Source organism: Cryptomeria japonica, chromosome 3, assembly GCF_030272615.1.
Source record: "Cryptomeria japonica chromosome 3, Sugi_1.0, whole genome shotgun sequence".
In the NCBI taxonomy this organism is placed as follows: Eukaryota; Viridiplantae; Streptophyta; class Pinopsida; order Cupressales; family Cupressaceae; genus Cryptomeria; species Cryptomeria japonica.
The window spans coordinates 449,960,826-449,978,172 of record NC_081407.1 but is presented as its reverse complement, the minus strand read 5'-3'; the positions used below and the strand labels follow the sequence as shown (position 1 = coordinate 449,978,172).

Sequence of the window (17,347 nt, the reverse complement as noted above, 5' to 3'; positions counted from 1 at the left end):
CACTTTATTATTTGCCTCAACTTCAACTTTCACAAAACTATCCTAAAATGTCTACTTCAGCTTCTAGACCCCCCATGAGAAAGGACCCTGCTTGGAAATATCATGAGGATTTTCCAGGGCAAGGAAAGGGGCAAACAAAATGTATGTTTTGCAAAACAATATTCCATGGAGGTATATATAGGCTGAAATACCATATTGCTGGTGTGCATGGACATGATGCCGAACCATGCCTAAAAGCAGTCTCTGAGGCCATACGTGATTGTTATGTAATGGTTGAGGAGATTGAAAGAAAAAAGAAACAAAAGGAGGAACGAGCGGCCATTGGGAGAGAGACAGTTTTAGGAAGAGGGACACAGTTAGCTTGTTGTTAGGCTTAATTTTAGTTTTATTCAATACTATATTGTAACTTGTTAAATGAGTTCATGAGTGAGACTGATTTTATTTATTTTTCTCATTTCAAACTCAGATCATTGGTGGAACTTTTTTGGCCCAGAGACACCAAATGTTCAGAAGTTGGCCATTCGTATCTTGAGCCAACCATGCAGCGCATCAGGTTGTCAACGCAATTGGAGTATGTTTGAGCACATACACTCCAAGAGGCGCAATAGATTATCTGTGGAGAAGATGAATGATCTCGTCTTTGTTCACTACAACCTCCGCCTGAGAATGAGAAAGAATGCAACAGTTGACATGTCTCCTATCATTCTAGATGAGGTTGATCTTGAAGCAGAGTGGGCCAATGAGAATCAGACAGCTCCTGGGACTCTGTTGTGACCATTTCACACATCGCCCCATTAAAATGGGGACCCCCTCTTTTGCTTTTGTTTTGCCTGTTCTTCTCTCTGCTTTTAGGGTTTTGAGTAAGTGAGTGAGTTGTCTAGGCTAGGGTTAAGCCTCAGGGGCTTCTGTTGGATATTTTCAAGCCAAGTCTAGTCGAGTTTTTGAAAGATTATTAAGCATCCTCACGGAGATCGCAATTTTAAACAATGATGAGCCTGTCAGGAAGGTCAGGTATGTCTCAGGATAGGTCCAGTCAGGGTTTTTTGAGGGCACATTCAAATTTTGTCTAAGTGTTAGCATTTTAATGATGGAATTGTGCATTTTTTGTCTGGGTAATTTTTGACCAAATTTTTGATGGCTTGATAACTGATTCCTGGCCTTAGAAATGACCTAATTATGCCTTGTGAACTGACTGAAGACCTAAATTTTGGATATTTTGGCTTGTAGAGGTAAAATCACTCCTGTCCCTCTCCCAGGGACCAAGGCGAAAATGATGTTGGGTGCATCTTGGTTATTGACTTGTTTTAATTGTTTTGTGCAGGGCCGCCAGGGGATATGATCGAACGTGAATTGAAGATTTTGAAGACTCAAAAATGACAAGTTTTTAAGGTTTAAGGCAAAATCGCTCCTGTCCTTCATTGAAGGACCAGGGCGAAATGGCTCACTTAGATCGTTTTGGGCCTCATTTGATCGAACTGAAGCATCAAGGACGCAATGAAGGATGAAATGAGCATAAAGGGTATCCAGACTTAGTCGTTGGCAATGAAAGGTTGAAGATTTGGCCTGGAAAGACAAGTTCGCTCCTGTCCCTCTCCAAGGGACCAGAGCGATTTTCTTCAAGCACACCTTCTTGGACATTTTTTGGATTTGGGCTCTTGTTCATAGCTTGCAAAATGATGGTATCTTCCCCAGCAAAGGAAATTTGAGATGAAAATTGTAAAGATTTGACCTTGAGGACAAAAGGCGCTCCTGTCCCTCACTGAAGGACCGGAGCTTGAGTTCCTAATTTGCACTGTCCTTGCAGGATCAGGACAATTTTATGATTGGAAGAGATCAAGGAGGGCATGTTTTGTCCATTGAATATAATTTGAGTAGTCGACAAGCAAGGAAATATACCAAGTTGCAAAAAGGTGCTCCTGTCCCTTGCTGAAGGTCCAAGGCGATTTTCTAAAAAGTGCAATTTTCTTACAAGGACGAAGTAGTTTTGTGATTGAAACGAATGAAAGAAGGTATTTTTAGCCCGTTGAAGATAGTTTGGAAGCCTAACAAAGGACGGATAAGCTTGGATTTGCAAAATCGCTCCTGTCCCTCACTGAAGGACAGGAGCTTGAGTTCCTAAATTGCATTGTCCTCACAAGATTTAAGTGATTTCGCGATTTGAGGAGGACAAGGAAGGTATGTTTTGCTCGTTGAATATAACTCGAATGGACTACAAAGGAGAAAATCAGCCTAAGTAACTAAAAGCGCTCCTGTCCCTCTCCAAGGGACTAGAGCGATTTTTAAAGGAAGCTCCTGTCCCTCTCCAAGAGACCAGAGCGATTTTCTCAAGGGACAAGTTTCTGGCCAAGGAAAGGTAAGTTTTACGTTTGAGATGAGCAAAGGAAGGCATAATCGCTCCATTGAAGATAATTTTGAAAGATTGCAAAACACAAGTGGAGCCTATAATGGCCAAGGCGCTCCTGTCCCTCACCCAGGGACCAGGGCGAAAAATGCATTATCAAGTCTTCCCTTCCAAATGTGGTCGGATCCAGGCCAAGGCACATGATGACGATGATATTTGGAATACTTCAAAGAAGAACGAAGTTGCGAAAAACCACAAAACTTGATGGAATTGGCTAAGGCGCTCCTGTCCCTCACCAAGGGACCAGAGCGAAATCTTCAAATTTGCCTAATTGCCTAACATTTTGGAGTGCTACTTTCGTTTGCAAGACTCAAGATGGATTAAGGAACAATGTTTTACGCCTTGAAGATAATTAGATATTGATATGATTAAGGATTTGTGCCATGGACTAAAGATCGCTCCTGTCCTTCACTGGAGGACCAGGGCGATTTCTATAGAATCAATCATTCCTTTCCAAAACCACGTCAAGGCGAGATTATGCAAAGTGAGAAATGTCTTTAGGAAGATAGTGAACAAGGAATTAACCTCAAGAATCGACAATTTTAAGCCCAAAAGCAAAAGATCGCTCCTGTCCTTCACTAAAGGACCAGGGCGAATATCCTTGGAAGAGCTCATTTGATATTGGAGAAACGAGTTAGGCATGCATAGAACAAACAAGGAAGATCATTGATTGCCCTGCAATATGAATTGGCGATTGGAAAAGACAAGGACCAAGGACAAAAGGTGGGATCGCTCCTGTCCCTCACCAAGGGACTAGGGCGAAAATGTTTTAAGATACAATCCTTCCAAAGATGGAATAAATCAAACTCAAGATTCCAAGCGAAAAGGCCATTTTGGACGTCCAAGATAAGACTTTGAACGTGAAAAGCGAGAAATACAAGGCTAAAATGCATGGGCGCTCCTGTCCCTCACCCAGGGACCAGAGCAATGTTGTTGATGTCCCAAATACCTCCCATGCTTAGGCGCCAATATTTTTCAAATTGCATTAAATGCTAAATCCGCTAAAACTTTGAAATATTTTTTAATTAAAGATGGCATTTAATAAGAACGCATGGGCATTTAATAATTGATTTAAGCCTTTTAAAAAATCGAAATTTTAATTGCAAAGGCATTTAAATTAATTATTATTAAATTAAATAAAAAGAGAGCGCTTGGGATATTATTTTAATATTTTTGTAAAAGTCGGCCTCCTCTTTTATTTAATTTTTATTTATTTTTGCCTATTTTCCAAGTCGGCCTATGGGCAATTGCAATAGTAAGCGCCTATATAAGAGAGGTATGTTGAAGCATTTTAATCCATCATTCAATCATTTATTTAAATGCGATTTGGAGAAGCAATAGAAGTGCAAATTTTGATCCAAGAAGGAGTGCGAACTTTGTTGGAGGTGAGAGGTGGAGCAAGTTTTCCTCAAGGCGTTGAAGACCCAAAGGGTGTTGAAGTTGATAAAGGAGGCGCATTTGCTAGAGGACTTCGATCTTCATTATTGCCTAGCGAATTTCTTAATTTTGCATCATTTTTAGAGCTAGTTCTCAAAAAGAGGTATGGCAAAATCTCCCTTGTTCAAATTTTGAAATTTTGAATTTCCAATTGCATAATCGTATTTAGGAAATGATAATTCAAAGATTTATCATGAAGTTTCCTAAATTTAAAACTTAAATCCAATCTATATTTCTACGTTCCAAGGTATATTGCTCATTATGAAATGTTGTGTAGGTGTCAAGATGGCGACCCCAAAGGCAGGAGCATCCACCAGTCGTCCAGCCCTCATGAAGGAAGATCAAAGGAATGAAGAATTGGAGACCAAGATCGTGTCAAAATGGAGCAACATTGGAGATACCAGCTTGGGAAACTTCAGTGTGAAGAAGTTTCGAGAGGTCCCTTATATTGGAAAGCCATCACCTGTCGCAAGGAGAATAATTGAAAGTGGCATTATCAAGGCGGCCGACTTCCCTCCAGCAGTCCAGTGTCCTGAGCTGATGATCGAGTGTGCCCGCCATTATGACCCACAATCCAGATCAATCGTGTCAAAGGAAGGAAATACTTTGGCTTACCTTTCAGAGGAGGCTATCAGTGAAACTCTTCATCTACCAGAACATAAAGATATGATTTACAAAAGCTTGGAAAGAGCTAGATCCATGTACGAAGATGATCCAAACACTTACTTGAGCATCATCAACAAGAATTGGTTACTCAAAAGTCGTCCTCGCCTGAGCAAGATTCCCAACACACCACATAGGATCGACTTCCAGGAGGAGTACAGAGATTTGATAACCTTACTCAATCGAGTTACAGGGGCTCCTCAAGCCTTCTATTTTGAGAAGTGGATGTTTTACTTCATCCAAGTGATAGTTCAAGGAAAAGGAACAATTCATTGGGCTAGAATTATTAGCCATTGCTTGGACGTACAGTTGAGAAGATTGAAGGCTACCAAGTCCTTCCACATGAGTTCGTACATCATATATGCCTTGATCAGGAGTTTTGAATATGCAGGACTACCTCACAGAGGAGCGATCGGAAGAGGACCCGGGGAAGTCAGAGTTTGTGAATCTTATGTTCATTTGCATCATCCACCTGGAAGTAATTACAAGTTAGTTAATGATACCTTCACGATGAACATCACCAGGACATTGCAGGGTGGGATTCACAATTGGCTATCTCAAGAGGCACAAGAGCTTGTAAAGAGGTATGGTGCTTGGTTTATCCAATTCCAGAAGTTTACATATATTAGAGTTCATGGGTGTCCTTCACCTCCATATATGTTGCCAAGATATCCGACAGACAGAATAGTGTTACTGGAAGTGACTAGGCAGTTGGCAACTTATGCAAAGGCATTCAGACACAAGCATGGAAATGGAATTCCTGTGCCTATCATACTAGGGAATTCAGTTGAGGTATGTCCTAATGCTCTAGCCATGGATGATGCAGAGAAAGAGTTGGCCTTATATTCATTTTCATTCTTTGCCTTGAGAGAGAATTTTGATCCTTATGGATATATAGAAGAAACAGTTGGTAGAAAGTACAAGCACGAATCTCAGATAGAGGACTTTCTGATGAATCTCTCAAGTGATTTAGAGGTGAAAAGAAAGATGCATTCCAGATTACCTTTAGATCTCATCAGGAAATGCAAAGTCTACAGAGTGGCCGATCAAGCCCAGGACAGTGGCAAACATCTCCAATCATCTTATGACCGAGAGGACAAGACAGTGAAGATAGATTGGAACGAGCCTGAAATTACAGACTTGAGAACTTTGATGGCTCCGATTTTGTCTTGTACTCGCAGATGGGTGGATATACAACATCAAAAGTTGAGAGAACAGAACATATCGATGACTTTTACTTTGGAGGAAAGGCCAGGGGAAGGAGGAGCAAGCACAAGCGAAGGCAATCCTCATCCTAAGAGTACAAGTGAAGACAATCCTCACCCTAGATGCGTAAGTGAAGGCAATCCTCATCCTAGAAGCGCGAAGAGGAAAGAAAGGCCTGAGAAAAGGGAACCTTCCAAGAAGAAGCAAGAGGCCCATCGAGGTCACTCATCCAGCACATCTTCCCAACATGAAAAAAGGACAAGTCAAGGACAAGAGAAGAGGGTACTTGAAGTTGAGGAATCTATGGAGTCAATGGTCCAGAATGATAAACATGAGGAAAGGCGAGCATCTCAACGTTCATCAAGTCAATCTCCCCAAGTCAATGAGCTACATGAAGACAGGAATGATGACGAAGTGACATCTCCTCTCCGAGAAGAAGAGCCATCAGTGCCTAAAGAAATACAAGTTAGAGAGACAAGGTCCGCCATTCCGGACTGGTTAAAGGAGAGGCTAACAAGGGTAATTGTGATTGAAGATGAAGATAATGTAATTGATTTAGAAAGCCTTGTTGGAAATTCTCAGGAAGTGACAGAGAGAAGGAAGGCTACCAAGATGTCCAAGATGATCAGAGATGAGACAGGATCCAGGAAATTGCAGATAGCTACACCAGCAGTGGACAAATATGAAGGTGAAATCCTGGCAAAGGAGTATGATGTAGAAACATTTGAGCTTGGTCCACTCACAGCCGAGCAGACACTAGATGAGGCCACTGATTCATTTGAGGCACTTAAAGATAAACTTAAGGAAGAAGTGGAAAAGAATAGAAAGCTTGAGCGAGAGGTCGGTGCTTGGAGAGGCTACTTTAGCCATCTTAATCAGCCTTTGGGACATCAGGATCCAGCAGTATCTCCTGTGCAAGCACTTCCCCTTGAATCAGTTGGCGAGGCAGAAAGAGTTAAGAGCTTGGTTCAGCTTATGAGCTCTTGGATTGATAAATCTCATACCGTTGCCATTGAGTTCGCTACAAGAATGATGCAGACTACCCATCGAGCTATCCAGGTCCTTGAGATCATTCATAACCTAATGATAACAGTAGCCACCTTTGCCCACACTAGAGATGTTATCATTCCTGTTCTGCAAGTAATCAGGCAAACACCAAGGAAGATCTTAGCACAAGAAAAGATAATGGATGGAGGAGCTCATAATTTGCTCCAGTGGTCAACTCTACTTCAGATGAAGGAAGTTCTTTTCGAAGACATTAGCGACAAATGCAATCAAGTGGAGGAGGTCATCCATCCCATCCAGGACAAGGTGTTTGGGGTGTTATGTACTATTCTTGGCAGAAGGATCGAAGTTGAGACAGATGTGGATCTTCAAGAGTTGGAAGAAAGGGTCAAGGTCATCTTTTGCAAAGATGAGAATGTTATTACAGATGAGCAAAGAGATCAAATGTTTGCTACTATGCTCCTAATTGAGAAAATCAAGGAACTCGAACCTGAATGGGACGCAGCTCTTCTCAAGGCCTTTGATCAGATTATTCACTTAGAGGAACGAATGAGGAATCTTCCCGAGATTCCTATTGCTGAGATTGAAGGAATCGTGTCCAGATTCATTGCATATGCTAAAAAGGAGCATTGGAAAGGGAATAAGGTTCTAGAAGAGAGGTTGTTATAGATGACATGGCACCTTAATTGTCATTGGTCTATGTTTCCTAGATTTTTGTGCCAAATTAAATATTTGGCTATGCATTTAATATTGTTCAATAAAAAGGGAACTTTTGTAATAAAACCCTAATTAGGGTTTAGGTGTCAGAATCTCAGTCGTTGATCTTCTTTTGATCTGGGCCGTTCATTGTAATTGAGGATGCTATATATACCCTCATTCATTTTCATTTTGATCATTAGAAATAGGAGAGAGATAGAGAATAGCAGTTAGAAGATTAGAGCTTTTGAGAAGAAAGTTATTTTGTAGCAAGATTGAGCATTGAAGAAGGAATTTCAAGCAATTGTTGTCTATTTTGGCTTTGAGATCAATAAAATATTGAAGTTATGGTGTTTTATTGCATTTCTTGTGGCTATCTTCATGGTTGTTTGTTTTCTTGAATCATTCTCAGTCGAAGTAGTATTTAAGTTTGAAGGACTAAGTGTTGGGCTTGATTTTGGTGAGATTCACGTTCCAAACCACTAGCTTCTTACTGATTGTAGGAACGCCTTGTGTGGTCAACTGGAGAGACTTGAATTACTTAAACCTTCAATCGTCATTGAGCTTTGGATATGTGCCTTTGTGGTAGTATCTATGATCCTTGATGAATTGAAAAATCATTTGTTACCTTAGAAGATCGCATCAATTTCAGTTGGGTTGTTATTTCATGGCAATATTGAAATTGGTAGAATCTTACCAAGTCTAGCCTACATTGGGTCATTCTTAGGATTAGATTAGAATTTATCCCTTGCAAACTCTACCTTTTGATCTTTTTGAGAACCTGTTAGTTTTAGGAAAAACTGTTCCTAAACGGAAACGTAAAGGCCCCTTGATGAAACAGCATTCACAACGACCACTGGTGCTTATCCACACGTAGAGACCCTACATTACAGAACCTTGGAGTCATCCTGATTGATCCTTCTTCGCGACATCTTCAGCAATCAGAGGCTTTATTCAAGAGAGGATAAGGTACCCTTGGGTATTTTATTCTGTGTTAGGCAGTGTACAAAATACACGTCAACAGACTCCTACAGCTGTATTTAGTGATGATGACATTGATTGGATCGACCAGGTAGATATAGAGGCTGAGGCTGTAGCCATGGCAGAGGAGGAGCAGAGAGCACGAGCAGAGACAGGAAATACTGAGACTCAGAGTGACACAGCTATTCCTGATGTTGGTGAGCATGACACAGCCGTTCCTGATGTTGGTGAGCATGGCATGGTGTCACGGGGAGCAACTATGGCTGCTGAATCATCCAGGACCTACTTTAAACGCCTTCGAAGGGGGCCAAGGCAAGAGGGTGCACGGCCCTCTCAGCCATAGGCTTGTACACTTGTAGTTGTATTTAGTATTTACTATTTACCTTTGGTATTTGTATGAAACATTTGATGATGATCATATAATGACATGGATTTTTTATTCCATGAGTTTTGTAATATTGTATACATTTGACAATATTTATATATCTATGTTTCTTATTTTCTTCAGCTACAATTTACGTTTATGCTTATGTGATTGATGTATACTTGTGTATGTAATCAAATGAGCCGAGTTTAATGATGTTTTTGTGTCTTTAAGGTGTATTCAATAAAGGGTGTCTGAAACAAGTTTTAAATCTTTAAAAATCTCTAAATTTCTTGAGTTTTTCACTTTCCCGAGTCCAGCCGAGTCTGGACCCTGTTGACGTGTATTTTGTACACAATCAAACACAGAATAAAATACCCAAGGGTACCTTATCCTCTCTTGAATAAAGCCTCTGATTGCTGAAGATGTCGCAAAAATGGATCAGTCAGGATGACTCCAAGGTTCTTTAATGTAGGGTCTCTACGTGTGGATAAGCACCAGTGGTCGTTGTGAATGCTGTTTCATCAAGGGGCCTTACGTTTCCATACAGGAACAGAATTTCCTAAAACTAACAAGTTCTCAAAAAGGATCAAAAGGTAGGGTTTGCAAGAGATGAATTCTAATCTAATCCTAGGAATGACACAATGTAGGCTAGACTTGGTAAGATTCTACCAATTTCAGCATTGCCAAAACATAACAACTCAACTGAAATTGATGCGATCTTCTAAGGTGGCTAATGATTTTCCAATTCATTAAGGATCGTAGACACTACCATGAAGGTACATATCAATGGTTCAATGATGATTGAAGGTTTAAGTAATCCAAATATCTCCAGTTGACCACACAAGGCGTTCTTACAATCAGTAAGAAGCTAGTGGTTTGGAACGTGAATCTCACCAAAGATCAATGAGCTAAATGAAGACAAGAATGATGATGAAGTGACATCTCCTCTCCGAGAAGAGGGATCAGTGCCTAAAGAAATACAAGTTAGAGAGACAAGGTCCGCCATTCCAGATTGGTTAAAGGAGAGGCTAACAAGGGTGATTGTGATCGAAGATGAAGATAATGTAATTGATTTAGAAAGCCTTGTTGGAAATTCTCAGGGAGTAACAGAAAGGAAGAAGGCCACCAAAATGTCCAAAATGATCAGAGATGAGACAGGGTCCAGGAAGTTGCAGATAGCTACACCAGCAGTGGACAAATATGAAGGTGAAATCCTTGCAGAAGAGTATGATGTAGAGACATTTGAACTTGGTCCACTCACAGCCGAGCAGACACTGGATGAGGCAACTGATTCATTTGAGACACTTAAGGACAAGCTTAGAGAAGAAATGGAAAAGAATAGAAAGCTTGAGCGAGAGGTCGGTGCTTGGAGAGGCTGCTTTAGCCATCTCAATCAGCCTTTGGGATGTCAGGATCCAGCAGTATCTCCTGTGCAAGCACTTCCCCTTGAATCAGTTGGCGAGGCAGAAAGAGTTAAGAGCTTGGTTCAGCTTATGAGCTCTTGGATTGGCAAATCCCATACCGTTGCCATTGAGTTCGCAACAAGAATGATGCAGACCACCCATCGAGCTATCCAGGTCCTTGAGATCATTCACAACCTAATGATAACAGTAGCCGCCTTTGCCCACACTAGAGATGTTATCATTCCTGTTCTGCAAGTAATCAAGCAAACACCAAGGAAGATCTTAGCACAAGAAAAGATAATGGATGGAGGAGCTCATAATTTACTCCAGTGGTCAACTCTACTTCAGATGAAGGAAGTTCTTTTCGAAGACATTAGTACCAAATGCAATCAAGTTGAGGAAGTCATCCACCCAATTCAGGACAAGGTGTTTGAGGTGTTATGTTCTATTCTTGGCAGGAGGATTGAAGATGAGACAGATGTGAATCTTCAAGAGTTGGAGGAGAAGGTCAAGGTCATCTTTTGCAAAGATGAGAATGTTATCACAGATGAGCAAAGGGATCAAATGTTCGCCACTATGCTCCTGATTGAGAAAATCAAAGAACTCGAGCCTGGATGGGATGCAGCTCTTCTCAAAGCCTTCGATCAAGTTATCCACTTGGAGGAACGAATGAGGAATCTTCCCGAGATTCCTATTGCTGAGATTGAAGGAATTGTGTCTAGATTCGTTGCATATGCTAAGAAGGAGCATTGGAAAGGGAACAAGGTTCTAGAAGAGAGGTTGTTATAGATGATGTGGCACCTTAATTACCATTGGTCTATGTTTCCTAGATTTTTGTGCCAATTAAATATTTGGCTATGCATTTAATATTGTTCAATAAAAGGGGAACTTTTTGTAATAAACCCTAATTAGGGTTTAGGTGTCAGAATCTCAGCCGTTGATCTTCTTTTGATCTGGGCCGTTCATTGTAATTGAGGATGCTATATATACCCTCACTCATTTTCATTTTGATATATAGAGAATAGCATAATAGAATTAGAGCTTTTGGAGAGAAGAAAGTTATTTTGTAGCAAGATTGAGTTTTGAAGAGAGAATTTCAAGCAATTGTTGTCTATTTTGGCTTTGAGATCAATAAAATATTGAAGTTATGGTGTTTTATTGCAATTCTTGTGGCTACTTTCATGGTTGCTTACTTTCTTGAATCATTCTTGGTCGAAGTAGTATTTAAATTTGAAGGACTAAGTGTTGGGCTTGATCTTTGGTGAGATTCACGTTCCAAACCACTAGCTTTTTACTGATTGTAAGAACGCCTTGTGTGGTCAACTGGAGATATTTGGATTACTTAAACCTTCAATCATCATTGAACCATTGATATGTACCTTCATGGTAGTGTCTACGATCCTTAATGAATTGGAAAATCATTAGCCACCTTAGAAGATCGCATCAATTTCAGTTGAGTTGTTATGTTTTGGCAATGCTGAAATTGGTAGAATCTTACCAAGTCTAGCCTACATTGTGTCATTCCTAGGATTAGATTAGAATTTATCTCTTGCAAACCCTACCTTTTGATCCTTTTTGAGAACTTGTTAGTTTTAGGAAATCCTGTTCCTGTACAGAAACGTAAGGCCCCTTGATGAAACAGCATTCACAACGACCACTGGTGCTTATCCACACGTAGAGACCCTACATTAAAGAACCTTGGAGTCATCCTGATTGATCCTTTTTTGCGACATCTTCAGCAATCAGAGGCTTTATTCAAGAGAGGATAAGGTACCCTTGGGTATTTTATTCTGTGTTTGATTGTGTACAAAATACACGTCAACAGAGCCGAGTCTGACACCGAGTCCGACGCCGAGTCCGAGTCCGAGTCGGCCTTGCCGAGTCCAAGCCAAGTCTGAGTCCCGTTTCTTTGGGTATAATAGACAAACACAGTCTATCATATTGTCAATGGAAAACAAAAGATTTATCATCATTTTTTAACATGTTTTCTTGCTTGCCATTGCACAAATAGAGTTAAAGATTGATCAATGAATGTTCCAAACTAGTTGGTGGCCTATCCCTACACATTTGCAAGAGTTCATTTGTTGCCAAGAAGATCATAGAGGAATATTTCTTCAAAAGAGGTAGGTATTTTTCAAGTTTTTAAATTTTTTTCCCTACATTTTTTTTTTACAAATGAACTCTCTTGTTTTGTTTTGAAGTTTTTGTTTTGTTTTCATTCCTCTAGGATCTATAACAAATGCTTAATTTTTAAAAATAGATTAAGTTGTATGTATATTTTTTTGTTTTCATTTGTTTCATTTCTTCGAATGTATTGTTTATTGAATTTGTTGTCTTAGGTAATACAATGGCGTCCAATTCTAACTCCTTGAGGCCACTGATAGGATTAAGATGCCAACTATCTTATAAATCTTATGTCATAATGCAAGGTTCCAACATCCTTGGAAAATGTCCCTAGGAACTTAGGGTGTATTTGGAAAATAATTTGTAATATTTTATTCTCACCATTGTTTGTAATGCATTAATAAGGGGTGAAGAGTTCCACTAGCAGCGGTAAAGGCGACTTGTGCACATAAATATTTAAATAATATTTTTCCAAATGTGGATGCCTAGAATGGGATGGTTAAAGACAAGTGAAGAGGACAAAAGAACGAGTGTCAGGCTTCTCCAGGTGGGCATTTGGATAGAGGCAAAGTTGTCTTGATATTACTTCATTTATGGCATTTTATGTGATATTTCACTTTCTAGGTTCAGATTCCCAAGTTGGAGGGAAATTGGAGCCAAAACTTGTGCTCTTTCACATTCTAGGAGGGAAATCAAAGGTTGGGACGTTTGGAATGAAAAGTCATCTTTGGGCAAAAGTTTGGTGCATAAGACCTCTATACAGCTCTATAAATTCAGCTCCTTAGATGTGGAAAGTAAGTGGAACAATTGCATGTACAGTTATACTGCAAGTACAGGGACAGGTTGGAGCATAGAGAGGCTGTTCACATGTACACGGGTGCTGCCATATTGGAGGAAAAGAGGAGAATGGGAGTGTATGACAAACTGTAATCTTGTTTCAAAGTTTATCCATACTTGGCCTCTCTTCTTAGTGGGATTTTTTTCTGCAAGGGTTTCTCCACGTAAAACCTGTCATGTGATGATTTATGTTGCTGATTTGTGCCTCTTTTCTGCTATCTTATGGTGATGTTATCTTTTTTTAATTGTTGTTATAAGTTCACATAAGGTGGTGTTATTAATCATGTTACATTGGCTGATTTTTTAGCATCATAAAGAAGATGGATCTAATCATGGTAATTTCACATTAAGGTTACTTAATTTCAGATTTGCAAGAAATAGACCATTGATCAATGTTATTGCAATATTCCCTAAAGTAGACATGTTTTTGAGAGCAATGGATTGTGAAGGGGAGGTTAAGGATAGTCCATTTATTACTAATATTCTTAGTCAAGCCATTGAAAAAGTGGGCCCTTGAAATGTTGTGCAAGTGATAATAGACAATGCCAAAACTTGTAGAGTGATTGGGTTATTGGTTGAGGAGCATCATTCACACATTTTTTAGTTACCTTGTGTCCACTCCCTCAACCTTATGCTACAAAAAATTGGCACCAATACTGATTGGATCACACAGGTCTATGCTAAGGCCAAAGAAATCCAAATGTTCATCACCAACCATTATATGTCAGGCATATTTAGAACATTTTCGAAATTGAAGCTGTTGAAGATAAGTTTAATATGTTCACTTTAGTAAACTTTTTAATTTTAATTTAATTTTAGGTTTTTTGAATTTTATTTTTTTGGTTTTGATTTTCAAACAAGTTGTTGAGACCCATTTTGCCTCCAACACAATTGTGTCAAGACAACTTTTGAAGGTTCGTGAAGCACTTTCTAACATGGTCACAACCCAAATTGGTCCATATGGAGGCAATATAGCACTACAAAGGCAGCAAAGGTCATGCAAATGATCCTAGATGACATTTGGTGGGATCATGTACTTATCTCCTCATCACTGAACCTTTATTGAGCATGACCCATTATACCGACATGAATAGGCCTTGTTTAAGTGAGATATATGATGGCATCAACTCAATGACTAAGAAGATGAAATCCATCATAAATGCAAAAGGGCAAGATCCTGAAGAAACTTTCTTCATACAACTACACAAAATCATTGAAGAGAGATGGAACAAAATGACCACTCCATTACATCTTCTTGCCTTTGCAAACTGGAATATAACACTGCAAATGTCTTTTCTTTATGAGAGTACCTGTAAAAACAACAGAAATTAAATTTGTTCTAGATCATCAATACATAGAACAGCCTAAGCTCTTCAGTGAGCCACCCTTTTGTGGAGTCACCGACAACTCCTCCCTTATAAATGAAAGCAAAGCCTTCACCTTTGCGGAAGACCCTTTAGAAATAATTATACAACTTATAGTGGGGAAGGGTAGGGGTTACGAGAGGAAGTCTGTTAGCGGTAATCTTCCCTGACTAAGCAATCACCCTCAATCTATGATTGATTGATCAATCATCCTCAATCTATTTAGTTGGTATTCTGCAACAAATCCCAAGTATGCCTCTAATTAGGTGCTGATTGTCCTTTATATTAGGAACTCCTTAAGTCCTAACTATGTGCTAACTGTCCTTTTATTTTAGGAATTCAATCTGTTTATTTCACCATGTGCACAAATCGTAACTGTCCTTGATTTTAGGGAAATTAAGTTAATTCACTCGACTGACCTTGACTGACTGCTGGTTCATTATAAAGCATTTGGATGTACTGTCGGTTCATTACAAAGCATTTGGGTGTTGGTAATAGTTTGAAGTTGAGTAAATCCAACCATAAGGGCTTGAGTTGTATTGGCCCTCTAGTGGATTAAGATTAGTGATGGAAGATGGCATGAAATCTAAAAGTGTGCTAGACGTGGGAGAAACGATGGAGTTAGAGATGAAGCCTAAAAGTGTGGTAGATGTGGGAGAAATGAAGTTGTAGGCTACAGGATTTGTCAAGGGTGCAGTCATGAAGGTTGGTGCAAGACCTAACAGAAGTGAAGGAAAAATCATAAGAACGTGGCAGGATCAAACTCTTCTTTAGCACCCGAGGATCTATTTTTGGTGTTATTGTCATGTTCAAAGTCAATAATTTTGGCAATCCTACCGAGGTGAGGAATTTTGGGACTAGCTTAGCTAGAGGATCTAGATTCACTTCTTAGTCTAGGAAGTTTCACCTGTATGACAGTCTAGAAAGGCAGCATCCTCTGTAAAATGGAATTCACTATGTTGGAGGGTTTTAAAGGTTTTGCCAAGAGGATAAAATCCGTGATGGGAATAAAAGAATTGCTTTCGGAAGTTTGGGATAGAGTAAGTTTGGAAAGTGATTTTGGAAAGCTATGAGAATTTGAAATCTAAAAGAAAAGATTTCCTTGAGGAAAAAGTTTGACCCAAATGGAAGTGAAACTAACCCAACAAAAAAGAAAGTCAAAGTTCACATCAAGTTCACCAATCCATATATACACTAAGATGAAGGTCTTTTATAATAGTAACTCCTAAATAGGTAAAAAGTAGAAGGATTCTCTTATAGTGAACATACAAGAATAATAATCTATAAGGAACCAGAATACACAAAGTATAGGATAACAAGGTAAAGGGCAATATGCAAGCATAAGTAAAGCAGATCGGATGATTTCTTCTCCCAGAAATGGTGGAAAGTAACCTATATATAGGGTTCCAAACTTCCAACCCTTAGTTTTCATTTCAAACTTGGCAGACATCATCAGTTGAGTCAATGAGGAATAGCTAACTAGACCATCAATGGCTCGCTCAATAATGTTTGTCAGACAAGGGGAGAAACGAGCACATGACATGATAAATGGCAAGATGGAATGAAGAGTTGAAAGATGAACAAGGAGATAAAAAACCTGGACCAAGGGAAAGGGAAAGATAGTCATGAAAATGACCTACATGCACTCTCGTCAAATGATTTGGCCAGCCAACCCCCATCTCAATTTGGAAGGTTAATGCACCACCTACAACCCTTAACAGGTAAAGTGTAAGGTAATTTCAAGTTTTAACATAACAACTCGTGCATCAAGATAGACGATCTCCTAGACACATTGAAAGTGAATACCACCAATTCAAACTTTAGCTCGCTTATGGATTCTTACTCCCAACAAGTAAACGCTATGGATACTTACTATTGTCATTTGTGCTCATTAATAGCCCAACGACCTTCATAAGACTGACAACATCATGTTTAAGTCTCACCTCAAAAAATCGTCATTATGTCCTTAATGATACACCATATAACAGGAACACATGAAGCGCCTTTATGTAATACATTAACTACTCAAGCAATGTGAGCAGCTCAGCTGACAACCTCAAGAGGGAGGTAAACTGGCAAAAACTATGGATTTACTCACGCGCTTTGTCTTGAGATCAAACCCTATGGAGGTACAAATTTGAAATACAACATAAGGTGCAAAAGGGAGAAAGTCCTCTTGTTGTCACAAAAGGTTCTCATGCACCCAATAGGCATTGCCTAGGTATGAAAATTCTATAGTAAGAATAAGGTCGTTCCGGAATTGAAAACAACTACTAGCACAGAAGAAATTCGATTCTTTTCAATTCTTTTGGATTCGATTGAGGACTTGTACATCGTTTCTCAAAAATATCCCAACCGTTGCAAGAACGCCTAAGAATGACTGTAAGACTGGACTGATAAACAACAAAGGTTTTTTAACATCTTAAATAACAATATCGAGAAAACCTCCAATACGTTACAGTACCAGACCTTCTAAAGATGAACTTAACAAGAAATCCCCCTGAAAATCAAGGAAATTGAATAATGGGCTTTCCCAGAACTTGTAAAAGATAAAACGCTGGCACTTCTCCTCTAGAAAATACAATTCGAGTATCATCAAGTAAAAAGCCTATTTTTCCAGTATTCTTAATTAATACAAGACAAATACAAAACTCCCAGCTGAATACCAACTTTGACACCTTTTCTAACATACCATATCAATCGTATCAAAATCCAATTCATTTGAATCGAAAATCCCAACAATCCATAAACTATTTATACAATAGAAAAAATATGTTGCATCAATTCAGCCCATTTTAAAATACGAATTAAATTTAGCCCTATGATTCCAGGCTATTTGAAACAATAAACGCGGTTTGGTCAA

General features: G+C 39.3%; 1 protein-coding gene across 2 annotated transcripts in view; it reads right to left on the bottom strand.

Annotated features, from left to right (window-relative positions):
- LOC131030392 (uncharacterized) overlaps positions 1-17,347 on the bottom strand; it is an 84,184-nt gene that overhangs the window by 65,986 nt on the left and 851 nt on the right. The gene's annotated exons all lie outside the window — the stretch shown is intronic.